This window comes from Ochotona curzoniae, unplaced genomic scaffold (genome assembly GCF_017591425.1).
Source record: "Ochotona curzoniae isolate NIBS_2020 unplaced genomic scaffold, NIBS_Ocur_1.0 scaffold_3554, whole genome shotgun sequence".
NCBI classification, from domain to species: domain Eukaryota; kingdom Metazoa; phylum Chordata; class Mammalia; order Lagomorpha; family Ochotonidae; genus Ochotona; species Ochotona curzoniae.
Genome location: NW_024467111.1, coordinates 1,218,684 through 1,227,829, shown reverse-complemented (window position 1 = coordinate 1,227,829; position 9,146 = coordinate 1,218,684). Strand labels below are relative to the sequence as shown.

At 44.1% G+C, this 9,146-nt stretch overlaps 1 protein-coding gene and 1 long non-coding RNA gene across 4 annotated transcripts in view; one reads left to right on the top strand and one right to left on the bottom strand.

The window, feature by feature from the left end:
- Positions 1–921: 921 nt before the first annotated feature.
- LOC121145554 lies at positions 922–9,121 on the bottom strand. 3 transcript variants are annotated; one of them, XR_005882051.1, is made up of 4 exons: positions 6,794–6,975; positions 5,603–5,751; positions 4,683–4,842; positions 922–1,091 (listed from the first exon to the last, which is right to left on the bottom strand). It is a non-coding gene; the product is annotated as an uncharacterized LOC121145554 (long non-coding RNA). The 3 variants fall into 3 exon arrangements; XR_005882052.1 differs by lacking the exon at positions 922–1,091 and adding an exon at positions 8,518–9,121 and having other exon boundaries at positions 4,445–4,842; positions 6,794–6,924; XR_005882050.1 differs by lacking the exon at positions 922–1,091 and having other exon boundaries at positions 4,445–4,842; positions 6,794–6,973.
- LOC121145553 (A disintegrin and metalloproteinase with thrombospondin motifs 2-like) overlaps positions 8,873–9,146 on the top strand; it is a 50,585-nt gene continuing 50,311 nt past the window's right edge. The window contains exon 1 of the transcript XR_005882041.1: positions 8,873–9,138. The gene's annotated coding sequence lies outside the window, so the exon portion shown is untranslated. The remainder of the gene's footprint in view (positions 9,139–9,146) is intronic.

Genomic DNA, 9,146 nt, shown 5'->3' with positions numbered 1-9,146 from the left:
GGTATTAGGTACTACCCCTCTTTCCAGGCTCAAAAGAAGCCAGTCAATGGCAAGTGGCACTCTCTCTTCCCCACCCAAGATAACAAGATTAAAGCAGAAAATCTCTTTACAACCCTTCCTCTCTCTGGCCACTCTAGCCCTAAGTGTGTGTCTGTGATGGCCTTATCTTTTAAGTAAACCTTACCAAGAAAAAAAAATACAATCTATTTTGTCACATACCCTATAACTCACTGACTTGTATATTTTGAGTAAACAAGCTCTTCTCCTACGTAACTGACTAAAGACATTTACCATTTTGTAATGCTCAGCATTTTGATCATACAATTTGGAATAAATAATAACAAATACTTTCCCTTGTAACCCTAATTCTTACTGCTTTAAAGCATCACTAACAATATCCATAAACAGATCTCCAAGTCTAGTGGCTCACAAATCTGGCACATATCATCCACATTTTGTTGCAATTACCAACAATCAACATTTCTTTTAACAAGCAAGTAGGATGAGAGCAAGCCATGTGCTCAGATTTTATAGATGGAATTACTAATCTAGAGCTACTAAACTGTGTCAGTGATCTCATTTTGAAATGAGGTAACAAAAGCAGTGCCCAGTGCCGTCAACATTTACGTGCAAATATGTGGTTCTCCAAGAGGGTTGCTGCAGCCCCACTACCAAGGGTACCTCACCCATGACCCCGACACTGGCACATGAGCAATGCTGACCTATTTACCATGCTTCAACAGTTTTTTGTTATATATTAGCAGTTAACATCTGTTTCACAGAGCTAAGAAATAACCAATTAAGAATTTGGGGTACTCTTTCTTTACATACTAACTGAAAAAATCTCATTAACATGGAACACATACACACACACAAGAGAAACGTGGAACACAGCAACTATCACATCTAGAATTCCAGAGAGTTAACCGAAAGTCAATGCGCTCATCTTTTCTGTCATATGTTGTTAATTAGAAACACATAATATACCTTTCTATTTGTGGAGGCTGTTTCTTGGACTGAACTGCTTGGAGAAATTCAGTAAAATACTCTGGCTTTACAATGGGGCATCCACAAATGAGTGCACAAATCGTCTAAAAGAAAGAAAATATATGTGGATATATATATATATAGTCATTATGATAGCTTCTTCTAAAGAAAACATTCATGTTATAAACTACAAACATGCCTTTCTAATAATTGTTTTCTTTCCTTTTCTTAATTTGATAAACGAAGTCACAATCTGTAAAATAGAATTTCATATTTGCTCAGTTTTATACCACAAACCAGAACTACTCAATTATCAGAAGCCAATGACACAGTAGTCCTTTGGGATAGGCAGAATAACACAAAGACTTTAAAAATGCATTCCAATTGAAAAACATTACAAGTACACGTTCAGGCTGAAGAAATCTAACCCATCCTGCAGAGGCAATACACATTAAGAGATAAATGGAAATTTCTTTGGAGCCTTACTGCTTTCAGAAGGAGTAAGAGTATAGAATAAAGCCTCTTCAACACAGTAAATCAAGGAGCAACTGGTTAGGCTCAGTGGAAGCTGATGCACACATAAAGAGAGAACGAAACTGTGAACTAACGTGAATCAAGCTATCAGCCTCAAGTAACACACATCCACAAACTCATAAAGGACTAGAAAATACTACTGTGGGCAATTAAAATAAGAAAGAGCTGGCATATTCTAGGAAATAATCCAACTATACAGTTTATACATATGTTTTCAATAATGCAGGTGTTAGGAGCGACCAGATTGAGGGTATCTCTAAAGACTGGAATCTGACAGATCCCAACTTCCTATGTGAATGAGATCATCCAAATGCAACATAGAGTATTTAAGTTCAATCAACACAAGACTGGAGTTCGGTCCTTGGGCTTGGGGGCAACTGACGCTCCCTGCAGTGTGGCGACTGTGGGGGGTGCCCCTGCCGGGTCGGACCCAATGCGGGGGACTCACGCCAAAGACACTGCCACAAGGCAGTGAACGAGTCCTCGGCCTCCCCCAGGACCCAAGAGAGCTCTTCCCTCAGGGTAAGTCCGCCATGAGGGAACTTGGGAACTGGGTGGAAATTCCTAGCTCCGCCCAGCTGCTAAGACCATGCGGCTGGGGGAGTTTGGGAGGAGTTCGGTCCTTGGGCTTGGGGGCAACTGACGCTCCCTGCAGTGTGGCGACTGTGGGGGGTGCCCCTGCCGGGTCGGACCCAATGCGGGGGACTCACGCCAAAGACACTGCCACAAGGCAGTGAACGAGTCCTCGGCCTCCCCCAGGGCGGCCAGTGCACCAAGTGGTGCCAGGCTTTGCCTGCTGGCCGCCCGGAAGGGCAAACTCTGGGGTTTTCAAGATATGTAATTGCTGCCTGGGTCACTCATGACTAAGACTAGGTTGAGTGTAGGTGCAAAGTGAATTTTCGGGTATTCTCAGTGACAGTGTCATGAAAGATACAAGCAGGCAAGGGGACCAAGACCTAGGGGTTTGGGGGAAGTGTCCAGAAGATAATTTTAGTAAGACAGATGCAACAGCTCAATTATGAATACAGAGATGGGATATTAGTATTGAACATCACTGATCACCATATACTAGCCCACACCGAAGCTATGGATGGGGGCCTCTTTGGCAGTGTTGGGTACCATTGCCCGACTGAGTGTTGGAGTTGTGGAGTGGTCACATTTGGCAAATCAAGACACTCTCCAGCACACAAGAGAACTTGGGCTGGGGGTAGGCTCTGTGGGGTTGTGTGGGTCCAACCCTTTGGAATACAAATCCCCCGGGTTAGTTCCCAAGCTGGGGTTGCAATGGTCTAAGCTAGGTGTGACCACGACATCTGCCATCACTCATGGGTAAAGGAATCCACAACAGTCAGGGTAGGTCAAGGCAGCAGCACCCAAATGTGCATCTTTAAACAGGATGTGGGGTGGGCCGGGCTGCCACTGGAAGGGGACAGAAGGGGCAAGGCTGAACAAACCTTAACTCACAAGTAACAACAGAAATCAGGTTGGAGCACAGCTCATGCCAGGTAGGTCCTTGCACATACTGATCTGTGTGAGGCAGAGGCACTAAGCCACAGCATCCAAGGGGCCACGACAAGTGAGGGGCTCTGCCAAACAGAGACAGAACAACCACCGGCCTACACCTGCTCTATGGCAGGGCAGAGGCCCGGTTGGGGAAATAACAGGACACCCTAGCTGGGTTGAGTTTCCCACCAAGGAGCGCATGGGCTGGAACTGAGGCTACATTCTGATCAGGATACGATCGTAATCTCACTTGGCACAATTGTGGACTGGGATGGGAAGCACCAAGCCAGGCCAAATTCCAACACCATCTGGTGCTCTGGAGGACCGGGGAGGGTTGTGTGACAGACTAGGTTAGGTCTCAGCCCTTACTGAACCATGTGTGAGCTTGGTAGGGGTATGGAAGAGCCATGGCTGGGTTGAAATATCCAACGAATAAAACTGCAACACGCGCGATTCTGGGCTAAGCACGTAACTGCTCCGAGTCGCAATTTCTCTTCAAAATATAAAAGCTGAACTAAATACTCCTCAGGTTTCCCTCTGGTCCTAACATTCAATAATCTAAACAAAACAAAAGCAAAAAGCAAAACAAAACAAAACAAAACCCTATAAGCCTAACTATGCATTGAGAACGCTGAGCAAAAACTAATGATCAGGGTTTATTTTGATGTTTTTTTTACAAAAAGTGATCAGAAACACCAAAGAAGAAACGCTGCACACTCCATGGTGGTGTCTCTAATGGTGGTCATTAGCATGTCAGGTACTAGAAGTGTCCAGCTCTGAGGACTTGGCAAAATCTCCCAAGACAATCAAAGCATCTTTGACCTTATTTCAGGCCTTCTAAACCCATGTATCATTACCTACTCCATTTGAGTAACTTAATATCTTAAGGGGGATTATGCTGAGCTAACATTTAAATATCAGGTCCTCATGCATATGAATTTTGGTTTTACAAATGTTTTATGAATCTATTACCTGTGAGTTTATCAACATGAGTATTTTTTAAGTTAGTCTTGCTGCAGCAGCAAAAAAATCAATGTCCTAAATTTTCCAAGAGGGAACTATCTTTGTTCAGGGTAACTTCACCATGATACAAATTTAACTTCAGGTTCAATCTGGGCAGTGAGCCTTTCTCTTTGACAGCTATTGCATACACATATATGTACACACATAAGAGCCATTTATGTATAAATTAGAATATAACACTAATATTTAATTAATTATAACAAAAGGTTTTTGCATCTTCAAACACAGGAATCAAAGTATTTGTTGCTTTTCAGCCTAAAACAATCCCACATATCTTTTGCACAGTCAGCCTGTTTAACGAATCACATCTTAAATGCCATTCTTCAATTACCTTTGGATATATCAAATCTGACGAAAATGCAAAACCTGAAAATATACCAAAATACATCACTGCTTTAATGACTAGTCAGCATCTTTGGAAGGTACATATCCATACATCTCAGGGCTTTAAAGATACAGCAAAGAAATCTTTGTGTGATTATAACTTAACTGAGGGAGCATGAGACCATGAGACAATGTCAGAGACTGGAGGAAGACAATCTGACAGAAGAGACACATGGTGCTAACTCTGTGCTGTGGTGAGTTCACTCAAGGTCCCAGAACTTGTTTTAATATGGGAACACAGTTCAACTTACTTTCATGGTGACTTTCACTGACATCATGACAAGGTGAGTACATTCTTTTGTCCAGCTGTTCACAGTGAGTCCTCCAAGTTGCAACACAGCTTGATTTAGAGCAGTTTTCCCAGACACATCTAAACAAGAAGAACAGGCAACCAAAGGTTCATACTCTACCCTGTGAATGACAATAAAGTTACGTTATCACAGTTACAAAGACTTTACAACTTTACAATACTTTACAACTTTAAGCTTACAACATATTATTCGTTTAATTTTGACACATTATAAATTTGTAACTTAGGAAATTCTTACCTCCTAAGTCTTGTGTTCCCAAAGAAGAAAAAGACATGGCCAACATCAACATTACATTTTAACTTATGAAGCATCAAACAAACGAGGCTCCTATCACAACTCACAGGGACTAACACAAACTTTTACTTACCTGTCACCCCCCACCTGTGATCCACAAAATATACCAACCACACAGAGTTCACTACTGTGCTAAACGGGAAGTCAATTATACTGTCACCTTATAATCCTTATCTTTGCTTTAAAATTCAATTGTTGTGAGATAAAATTGTCCACTTTAATCTAATTTAAAAAGTGTGGGGCCAGTGCCATTGGTTTGGTACACTAAGCTTCCACCAGGATTCTATATGGGCAACAGTTCATACCCCAGCTTCCCAAACGTGGATCCAGCTCCCTGCCTGTGGCCTGAGAAGGCAGTCAAGGACAGCCCAAAGTTGTGGGACTCCTCAGCTATGGGGAGACTCAGAAGAGGCTCCTGGTTCCTGGCTTCAGATTGGCCCACCTCTGGCTGTTGTGGCAACTTGGGAGTGAAGGCAGGATCTCCTAGTCTCTCCTTCTCTCTGTTCATCTGCCTTTCATGTAAAAGTAAATCTTTAACAACAAAAATTAAATAAACAAATCCATACCTGAATTTACTTTCAAACACTCCAAAGGTGACTCTATCCCCTGTCTTCAAAGTTTGGGGAAGGTGATTTTGCATTTTTGCCTCATTAACAAAGGTACCATATTTAGAATTATCTTTGATTGTCAATACAGGGATTTCATCAGTTTGACTCTGAAAATTAGAGAAGTAATTACAAGTCTTTTACAGCTCAAGCACATACAATCCAGGGGGAAACGATTCACAGGAGACATCTGATAACTTTTGAAAAGGGTAAAATAATAAACAGCTGCATATCCTGCCACCAGAGGGAATGACAGCTACTGTTCTGGCTGCCTTCAAAGGACTAATTAGCAATTAACATAAATATCTCCCTTCAAGAAAATCTCTGAATTTCAGAATTATAACTCTTGGAATACACATTTTTCTTTATTTCTGTAAATCAGTTGGGACTTTCCCAACCCTTCCATTTCACACACTTGAGAATTTTATGATTGGCAGCAGTTTGCTTCATGCATAACATGACAGCTTCAGTCCTAAGTTTTCGTTTTGTTTTGTTTACATTATCAAAAGCACATGGTAAACACTGGGCGAATGAAAACAAGGCATAAAGCCTAGAGGTTCTGACTTTTGGTAATAATTTTATTTTTTCTATTGCAACTTCTATAATAATGCTTTTCTACAACACAAATAGACACAAAACCTAAATGCCAGTAAACTAATCCATCACTTGTGCATTTGTCACATTTGTTCAAACTAACTGCTTACTTTCTTGTTCCTACCATGATGATTTTGAACGTATTTATTCATATATTCTATCACTCTCATCACCCGTGGTTCTGGTGAAAGCTAACAAATACCTTCCAAGCCATTCAAAAGAGCTGTGGATCAGAAGCAACAGTTGTCTTCCCCGGGAAAACCGTCATTCCCACTGCGGAGCCTCCCTTTACACACCCAGACTTTGTGTCCATCAGTCACATACTCTCTTTAAGAGCGAGCATCATGAATGTATCACAGCTAAGCCCAATAACTCTCACCACGGAACAGTCAATGTTGTTAAGTAAACAAATACAAATACAACCTACTTTCTCCAAGTTTCTAAGTCACTGAAACAAAAGCATAAAATGCTCAAACAGCTCTCTCTCTCTCACATCAAGGCAATATACTGTGATTTCAACTCTCACTGCAAGCTAGCAAAATACAATCAGGAACATACCAAGTTGGTCACAGCAAAATTAGCGGTTAACACTGCATGATTTCGACTGATTGACTGATCATCTTCAATTAGAATAGCACAGTTTTTCCTTCCAACGATGTACTCAGTGCCAGTCAAAAGTCTGTATGGTTCTAAGAGGAATAAAATAATGAGACACAAACACACATACATAAATGTGTACATTATATAGGATAAAACTCATGATGTGTCAAGAAAACACTTTGCTATTTCAATGTTCATCAGTTTTACATAAATTAAACTCCCATTTTCTATTAAACCCTTATTGAGGAATATCAAAAGATCACCTACATTAATGCAAGGGCATACCATTTCTCTCAAGGAATAACAACAGTGAAAGGAATTAATACTTTCCCAAAGTATACATTTACTGAAATCCCAAGTAAAGTCCCAATATGAACTTGACTGGAGCTTCCATCCATTAGTTCACTCCCCAAACGGCCACAACAAAAGAGCTGTGCCGATCTGAGACCAGGAGACAGGAGCTTCTTCCAGGTCTCTCATATTGAGTGCAGGGTCCCAAGGCTTTGGGTCGTCCTGGACTGCTTTCCCAGGCCACAAGCAGGGCACTGGATGGGCAGTGGAGCAGCTGGGATAAGGACCAGTGCCCATATGGGATGCCAGTGCTAACAGTTGAGGATTAGCCAGTTGAGCCATCACACCAGCCCCTATTCTTTGTTTGTAAATTTTTACTTTACTTATTTGGGGGACAGGGATACGCGTTCTGACTCACTGCCCAAACATCCAGGGTATCTGAGCCCTGGACTCAAGCTAGGTCTGCCCACAGGTGGCAGTAACTCAACTCTGAGCTGTGGCCAAGGGTGCACTTTAGCCAACAGCTGGAGACAGGCTGAACAGGACTCCCAGGCTAGCCCTGCTACACAGTGCCAAATGTCTGCCTGGTCTGAGCAGTGCTATCCCTGTAACAGATGGCTAAGTCTCAGCCTGTCACCTACTCAGACCAGGTCCTGCAGGGCAAATGCCTTCTCACTGCACACTCAGACCAGGCCAACAGTGAGCTGCAACTAACCAATCCCGCTGTTTCTGGAAGTCACCTCCTACCGTCTGCTGGACTGTTGGGTACTGCTCTCTCAACCTCCACTGGCTCGGGCCACACCTTGATTCATGAAGCCTTTCCTCAGGTATGCTGTGCCAAACTCAATTTGTCTCAGGTCTGTCTTCTTTCCACACATCCACAGGAACTCTGAGAGCCACAAGACAAACTGAAATCTCTACGGTCTGGCCTTGCACTGGTGCAAGTTCATAGGGATGCCTATGTTGGTGTTTACAAAAGTCCTTCAGAGGCCAGATCATATTAATTCTCAGTTTGCAGTGCTGGCATTCCATGTGGGCACTGGTTCAACCCCAAGCTGCTCCACTTCCCATCCAGCTCCCTGCTTCTGGCTGGGAAAGCAGTGGAGCATGGCCCAAGTCCTTGCACCCCTATATACACATGGGAGACAAGACGAAGCTTCTGGCTCCCAGCTTTGCACTGGTCCAGCTCTGGCCATGGAGGCCATCCCGAGAATGGAAGACTTCTCTGTCTTTCCTGCTCTCATTCAAGTGAAATAAAGAAATCATCTTCTTTTTTTTTCTTTAAACCTCTTTACTTAGCCAGTCAACACTGCATCTCGGGAGACCCTTTTTTTCCCAATCACAACGTGAACACCCTGAGCACACAGGTAATCATGGCTTTACTGGCTTACCCTTTCTTTTATCAGCCAATAAGGACCACAAACAGCAGGCAGGCAACTAGCAACTTCCACTAGGGAAGTGCAGACACACAGGAAAGGGGCGGGGTGAAGTGGCCTGGCTTTTGCTGCAGCTCCCCTGGGACACCAGCATCCCAGGTTTGTGCAGGGGGTCCAGCCCAGCACCGCCAAGGCGCACTCTGACAGACAGCAACTGAGGCCCTTGCATCCCGGGGTTCCTGGCTTGGGCCTGACCAGCCCCAGTGTTGGACACATCTAGGGCAGTAAACTCGGAGATGCAAAAGATGGTCTCTCTTTCAAAAAGAAAAAGTCTGGGCTGTCCCGTCTTGCTGACAGCACGGAAACGCGTCTGAAACAACAGACAGCTGCTCCGTGCACCTGTTTCTCCTCAGCCACCTCAGCCAGGGCTCAGCGAAGGGCCAGCCGCCCCACCGCCCATGCCCACTGCACAGCGCCGGGGTCCCACGGCCACTGCACAGCGCGGGACAGGGCCGGGCGTCCACCCGCCCAACCCCGGGGCCGAGGACAGCCGGCCTTCCCCGCCACGGCGCAGCCGGGACCACCACGCGCGTGCCAGACCCCCGGTTTCCTTCCCGTTCCGCCGTGCCCCGGAAGGTAAGGGG